The sequence below is a fragment of the Thunnus albacares genome, chromosome 8, assembly GCF_914725855.1.
Source record: "Thunnus albacares chromosome 8, fThuAlb1.1, whole genome shotgun sequence".
Classification (NCBI taxonomy): domain Eukaryota; kingdom Metazoa; phylum Chordata; class Actinopteri; order Scombriformes; family Scombridae; genus Thunnus; species Thunnus albacares.
This window is the reverse complement of record NC_058113.1, coordinates 30,402,708-30,410,759: the sequence shown is the minus strand read 5'-3', so window position 1 is coordinate 30,410,759 and position 8,052 is coordinate 30,402,708. Positions and strand designations below refer to the sequence as shown.

General features: G+C 38.5%; 1 long non-coding RNA gene across 1 annotated transcript; it reads right to left on the bottom strand.

Moving 5' to 3' along the window:
* Positions 1–999: 999 nt before the first annotated feature.
* On the bottom strand, positions 1,000–3,779 carry LOC122987438. Its single transcript, XR_006404492.1, has 3 exons — positions 3,616–3,779; positions 3,300–3,447; positions 1,000–1,037 (listed from the first exon to the last, which is right to left on the bottom strand). It is a non-coding gene; the product is annotated as an uncharacterized LOC122987438 (long non-coding RNA).
* Positions 3,780–8,052: the final 4,273 nt, after the last annotated feature.

Genomic DNA, 8,052 nt, shown 5'->3' with positions numbered 1-8,052 from the left:
ACCACTGGACCGAGTATAAATCTTGTTTAACAGGCAGAGAGTGAATGACTAAACAGCCAGTACAGATATAGCTGCTGCTGTCAGTCCCAGTACACAGTAGAGGCTGATCCTTTCCCGACTCGCTGTGTTTGGTCTCTCAGGTTCAGGCCGATCCCTCGCTGCTGTAAAGACACCAAACACATCTGTGTCATTCATGTGAAGAAACAACATTTCACTAAAGAAAACTAAATAACCACAACACATTAAGTTGGAACATATTTCATAGTTCTGCTGAGTTTTACTGAATCATCTTACCAGTGACGTTGAGTCGGCATTTTCCTCTGTTCCAACCATAATCTGTTCTCACTTCACACTGGTACAGACCCGAGTCATCAGTCCTGATTCTGGACACATGAAGTCTGATTCGTCCTTCTCTGAGGGCGTCTTTGTCACACTGAACTCGTCCTGCAAACTGTCCATCCTGAGACTCTGAGTCCTCAACACCCTCACATAGATGATACAGGACCAAGCATTTAACATCAGTTAACAGTTGACAAATAATTATAAGTACGGTGGAGGAACTGTCAGTTTTGGTTGTAAACATCCATTCCAGTGTGATGTTGTGGTGCTCCTCTGCCTGGTAGGAGGTCTCTGTCACGTTCAATACAAATGTTCCTGTTGAGGAGACAGAGAGGGAAAGTGAGGACCAGACAAACTAAGAACTTTAACATTTGAGCCCTTAAACTCCACCTATATATATTTAGAAATACAGCTAAGTGTTTAAAGATACAAGAGTATAAAAAGGTAATGCATGATGCCAATAATTAATACAATCTAATCAATAACTGAAGATAGAGGATCTTCCCAACTGTCATCTACCAGCTTTAATAGTTCTAATGTTTTCACTGACATATTTTAAAATGGAAGTCATAAAATATGTTTGTGAGGCTGAAGGTTTATTCTGTTGTTCATCTTTATGTAAAACTGAAGGTTTAAACTAACCACAGACACAGGAGGTCAGGCTGATGAGCAGAAGGATCCTGCAGATCATCTTCTCCCTGTGAGAGGAGACAGAGGAGAGGAGTCATCAACACATGAGGTCAAAGTTCAGTCATCACACTTGTGAAAAGATAAGTCAGGTTTCATTCATGCATCACAATATGTGCTCATGTCCATGATCCAGTAATAACGTGTTTGGTGATTTGCACTTGAAAAGGCGTCGAGGTTAAAATACAGAATATTTTTAATTTTTAGACATCTATTTGTATCTCAGCTCAACAGCATTCAGTGACTTTATTTCAGCTTCTTCAACAACTGTAATAAATTTAAACATTGTCACTGAAATGCTGTTAAAACACGTTAAGATTATGCTCCCTATTTAAAAATTTCACTTTCAAACTACATTCTTCATGACAATCCTGCTCACTCAGCATATTAACATATAATCTCCAATATTATAGGAATTATATTCCATCAGTGCGACCAATCACATCATGAGTGATAGAGATAATTATTCATTGATCCCACATGTCTACACCTTCGTACCGATTGTTTAAATTTAAACTGAGATTACACATCATGTGCAATAAAGATTTCAGTGGAGGAGCTGCTCTAACAAACTGACAGCTGTCTTTTGCACAGAGTCACAGAGTTAAACCGGAAGGACAAGCAGAGGTTTTATTCTGAGCTGAGGGTGAATTCACGCTGTGTAATATTTGAATGTGAAGGAAAAAACCGCTGTTCAAACTGACTGATGCGCATAAAAGCGGTAACTTTAGAAAGTCCTTGAGTAACTCAACTAATATCCAACCAGATAGTAAACCTCCGCTAATGAATGTGCTTCGATATGCGCTAAAATACGGACTGAATGAATGAGGAAATGAAACAGCGTGTCTGACTCTGTAAGAGAGAGGAGACAGAGAGAAACTCCGGGTTTGTTGAAGAAAACCTGCCAGCGAGCAGGTTAGCTTCACAGAGTCAGTTACTGCGGTAACTGACCCAAAGTGTAAGTTTGCTCTCTTCTGAAACTGAAAATCAAGACTTTCCCTCATCTCAGGGTGAACAAACTCAAGAGTTTTCACTAAACCCGCTTTCTGAAACAGGCTCCTGATCAATAGACGGGATATTTGTTCATCCTGTTATTGAACAAGTGGAACACAGCTTTGGACCCCCGGTCCTCCCGCTGGTTAAAAACAACAACACATTTGGTCTTTGCAAACAGAAATCATGTACGTGTTTATTTGCATATAGAGCGGAGAAGTGAGATCTGATCACAAGCAGTCACTGACGACGCATGTCAATGTCAGGTGTAAACTGTTTCTCTTTCTTTCAACACCACTACATCCTGCAATTCTTCCTCACTTCTGTCTCCTCTCTCCTGATTCCTTCACTCACTCTGGAAATGTAAAAAGTCTTCCATGTAAAAATCGGAGTGAGGATGAAGCAGAACTTTAACACGTATGGTGATAATTACAGTAATTGTGGACAAACAACACACAGTGGGAATGCATAAGCAGTCAAGCTATCCAAACTATCAAACTGCATTAACATTACTGTCATGTAAAGGAACAGCACTAGATAAATGGGACGCTTAAAACAACTCTAATGTCAATTTCAAAAACTTCAGCTTTACTGAAGAGTTTTCGCTGCTACTTCGTTGTGTTTTGTCAAACACATTATAATTTGATGCTGCATATTGTCTCTGCATGTGCCAGTGTATAAAGGTGGAAGACCATATTAATGTGTAAAATGTCTCTTGTTGGTCTCCTCTTGCTGCTGTTTTGTTTGGTAAACTGTAGTTTTATTTCTTTGCCAGTTTGTTGTCTCTTCCCTGTTATAGTTGTAGTTAAACACACTAAGACACATGAGTGGTTCATGTGTTTACTGTGTGAGTGTGTTTAGGTTGTTGTGACTGCATGGTGAGTATACAGCAACACCTCTAAGCTCTCCTCAGTGTAGCCTGACATCCCAATTATCAGCCTCAGCACATCAGGGTGGACATTTATTGAACACCTGAACAGTATTTCTCACTAAATATAATGTAAATCCTACTTAAGTCTTAACGTGTCTCATATTCGTATCTGTCTCTTACACTTAAATGAGTATTTACGCATAACATAAACGAAATTTGTTGAAGTTTAATACCGTTGTAGAAATGCACATAGTCAACAAACACGGCTCACATGAGAGAAAGAGCAGCGATGATACACTGCAGAGTGTACTTTATACACCAAATCTCTCAACATTAACGCTCATCGTTGGGTTGAGACATGAAAATATCATCCATTGGAAATAGTTAAGTTAAATGTGCCTTAGCCTACCCGAGAGTTTTTCCTCACGTTTCTGTGCAAATAATCCAACACTTCATTAAAATCCAGGAATTGACGGGATTACTCCATGAAACATCACCGTGTTGGGATATTCTCTACTCTACTCTTGTATATTCGGTAAAGTACCGGTATGAACCTCCTGAAAAACAGCTGTGGTATTATGATAATAACAGAAATCATATAAAACTGCAGTCAGGTTTTGTTTATTTCACAATTATCAGATAGGCCCTACAATAATTATAATGTCAATCATTTTTTTAAAAAAAGCATGTTTCATGTTTTAAAAAGTAAATTAAAAAGTACTTACAGTGTGACAACAGCAGAGTAAAGTGCAGAAAATCTGGAGACATATAGAAGCAAACTGTTGCAGAACTTCACGAAAAAGGTTGAGCTGCAGGAAGCACAGAAAGTTATCCGCTGTGTCAACCGTTATCTTTACTTTTATACATCTGTGAAAATTGTCAGAAAAGAAGTCCGCTATTACTCATCAATGCCTTGCATAATTCTGAGCAAGGAACTCACAGAAGGCTAAGCAGGAAGTGTACATTATAGTTTTCTCAGTAGGGAGTTTCACGAGTCAGATAGAAAGACGAACAGCATACATTTGAGGTTTTCCACTGGGGTAAGTTACTAACCGCAAATACGGGTTTGCGCATGCGATTTAGCTCAATTTGAGCCAAAAGGTAACTATCGGGCATAAATCATTGTGATGTGAACTGTGATATGCAAGTCACAGTACGCAGTCAGAACTGTATATATATTGTAATGTGTAAGCCTCAGTATGTAAACAGAGCGGTTTCAACTCTACATCAAGAGTTGTCTGGGGGAAGTAACTAACCACCCACACAACTTCACTCATGGTGTAAGATGATTTATTCCATAACAGCAAACTGTTAACTACTAGAAACATCGTATAGTTAGTGTGGAGAACAGTAACACTAATCACTGTGTACCAGATAACATCTGTGGTGATTTAAAACACAATTTACCTAAACTTATGTCCGTAAACACAATGTCTCACATGCTGGGAACTCCGTCCACCTACCCCCAACAACTACAGTATTAAATCAAATAAAACAACTGGTAAATGTGTCTGAAAAGAAAATGAGTGGTTAAAGAAACAGACAATATAGAGATAAGAGGTGTCTGTAAAGTAAGTAAGTAAACCCGGTGTTTCTCTCTGTCTCCTCTCTCTTACAGAGCCAGAAAAACTACAGTTTACCAAACAAAGTAAGGATAGCAGTTGGTTCTAAAATGTGGAACAGTGTTAAATATGGCTGACACTTAGAACAAACCTAAAATTAGACAAAACAGCAGCAAGAGGAGACCAACAAGAGACATTGTACACATTTCCAGAGTGAGTGAAGGAATCAGGAGAGAGGAGACAGAAGTGAGGAAGAATTGCAGGATGTAGTGATGTTGAAAGAAAGAGAAACAGTTTACACCTGACATTGACATGCGTCTTGAGTGACTGCTTGTGATCAGATCTCACTTCTCCGCTCTATATGCAAATAAACACGTACATAATTTCTGTTTGCAAAGACCAAATGTGTTGTTGTTTTTAACCAGCGGGAGGACCGGGGGTCCAAAGCTGTGTTCCACTTGTTCAATAACAAGATGAATAAATATCCCGTCTATTGATCAGGAGCCTGTTTCAGAAAGCGGGTTTAATGAAAACTCTTGAGTTTGTTCACCCTGAGATGATGGAAAGTCTTGATTTTTGAGTCTTTTTCTTCAACAAACCCGGAGTTTCTCTCTGTCTCCTCTCTCTTACAGAGCCAGACACGCTGTTTCATCTCCTCATTCATTCAGTCCGTATTTTAGCGCATATCGAAGCACATTCATTAGCGGAGGTTTACTATCTGGTTGGATATTAGTTGAGTTGATCAGTCAGTTTGAACAGCGGTTTTTGCCTTCACATTCAAATATTACACAGCGTGAATTCACCCTCAGCTCAGAATAAAACCTCTGCTTGTATCAGAGCCATAATGAACCACTGATATACAACAATAACAGACTTGATGGAGGAAACAACATTCTTGATCTTTACCTTGTTTATCATTTTGATATCAGGAGTCCTCGTTAAACTTTGTTAGATCTGAAATGTGCACTTTGTTCACTTTATTGAAATAATGCTGAGAAGCATGTCTACCTCATAAACCACCTCATGTGTATGATTTATTTTCAAATGAAATATAACATTAACATTTATATCCTGTCTATCGTGTGCTTGAAGGTTGTAATGAAGTATTCAGGTTAAGACCCTTCAGAGCTGCTTGTTCTCATGTGTTATGAACACTGGTGTTAAACTAGTGCCACACAGGAAGTGATTCGTTTGTTTATAATGACCACAACAATCTTTTCATCATGTTTGTTGATCGTCTAACGTCATGAAAACTGTAAAACTGTGAGTTCTGACCTTCTTTCCAGAATTTATATCTTTAACTTCTCAACATTGATCTTTGTTGTTTTATTGTAATGTGTAATTGAAACTGAGATTTACTGTTGCTGTTTTTAATCCTGTCTGTTACAGTGAGCTCTTATTTACTGTCTGTTATTGATTATCAGTCTTTCACATGTATGTTTGAGAGAAAACCTTTGAACTGGAAACACTGGTATTAAGGATAAAGACCAGCAGAGGAAGCTCTTCACTGGAAGTCAGCTCATCTTGTTTAGAGATCCTCACCTGGCTGCAGGTTACAGCTGTGTGCTCATTTACACCTTTAGACTCATTGAAACATAACAGATGTATCACAGAGATCTGCTACTGTTATGTGTTTTATCTGTGATATTTGCTTAGAACTTTTTGAGGATTTTTTATTTGCTGACTGAGATTTGAAATAATTTATTTTTGCTCACCTTGTATTCTTTCTCTCTCTCTCTCTATATATATATATATATATATTTACACTGTATTTTCTTTTCTTATAACATCTATTTGTGTGTTTCTGTTTTGTGTGACGATCATAAAACAAAATGTTGTGGCCCTTTCTTGCCAATAAAGATTCAGACAGTCTGGTTCAGAGCAGTGCCTCACATGAACTCTTACTACAGATTCTGTGTTGTAATTAAGTATATGAAATATATACAATAGAACATGTACAAATACATAACAGTAAAGCATACTTAGAGTAACAACATGCAAAAAATTATATGTGATTAGTTGTAACTTGGTTAAAACATACAGAGGTGCTAGTAGAGAACACAAGTTTGTAGAGTGTTTGGTTCATTTCAGACTTGTTTGAGGTTTGAACATCACAACTCATTGTTCACTGGGTTGGATTACCTATCAGGATGGACACACAAAAGAGTCAAACTTTCTCTCATAAAAATAGGGATTTATTTACAATATGTACACATTATAAACTGTACATGAGGAAAGGCAATGCATTGTTAAATTAGATTTTGGAAACCTTACACCCTAAATAGATGAGAAATATTATTTGACAAGAGCTTGGAACTTCTAATTAGCACAATAAGTCCTCATTAAGGATGACTGTCAGATGGTTGGGTTATGATCAAGATTTCTTTTTTGTCTCAGCACTCACATACACTGAAACGAAATTTGACCTTCGCATTTGACCCATCCTCTACACTAGGAGCAGTGGGCAGCCGCGGTGCCGCGCTCAGGAACCAACTCCAGTTGTTTTGCCAGCACCAGTGGTCAGGGGAACTGACAGGAGCACACCTGGTAGCACCTGAGCCACGCAGCTCAGGCGTAACTGCAGCTGTGCATCATCTAGAGATTTGGTGTGTTGCCTATTTTTTCCTGTGTGAGGCTTTTCTCATCAAAAATAGACAGTGAAAATGATCTGTTGACAGTCATATTGACATCATACCATCAACATAACACCTCTTAATATGGACTTAATGTTAATCATGAATAGTCCAACTAGACACCCTGGTGTCCATCATACACAACTTAAATAATTACCTTTATGTTCATCCTCTTTATACATACATAATCAATGTGTAAGTGTCCAGCATGTCCCAACACTCACAGAAATCATAAAATAAAGGCAGGATGTGTTTTAACCATTATTAGTTTTTACAGTTTGTGATTTAAGTGCATGAAGCATCAAGGTTGTTGCTATGGTTACCTGCCAGCCAATGGGAAACTAGTATGTTCTGTGTCTTTGGTATAAAATTGAATCAAACTGTTTCCTCTGATCCATCTGCTAAACTCTACGTTTTCTGAAATCCACCACTGGACCGAGTATAAATCTTGTTTAACAGGCAGAGAGTGAATGACTAAACAGCCAGTACAGATATAGCTGCTGCTGTCAGTCCCAGTACACAGTAGAGGCCGATCCTTTCCCGACTCGCTGTGTTTGGTGTCTCAGGTTCAGGCCGATCCCTCGCTGCTGTAAAGACACCAAACACATCTGTGTCATTCATGTGAAGAAACAACATTTCACTAAAGAAAACTAAATAACCACAACACATTAAGTTGGAACATATTTCATAGTTCTGCTGAGTTTTACTGAATCATCTTACCAGTGACATTGAGTCGGCCTTTTCCTCTGTTCCAACCAGAATCTGTTTGCACTTCACACACGTACAGACCCGAGTCATCAGTCCTGATTCTAGACACATGAAGTCTGATTCGTCCTTCTCTGAGGGCGTCTTTGTCACACTGAACTCGTCCTGCAAACTGTCCATCCTGAAACTCTGAGACCTCAACACCCTCATATAGATGATACAAGACCAAGGGTTTAACATCAGTTAACAGTTCACAATTAAT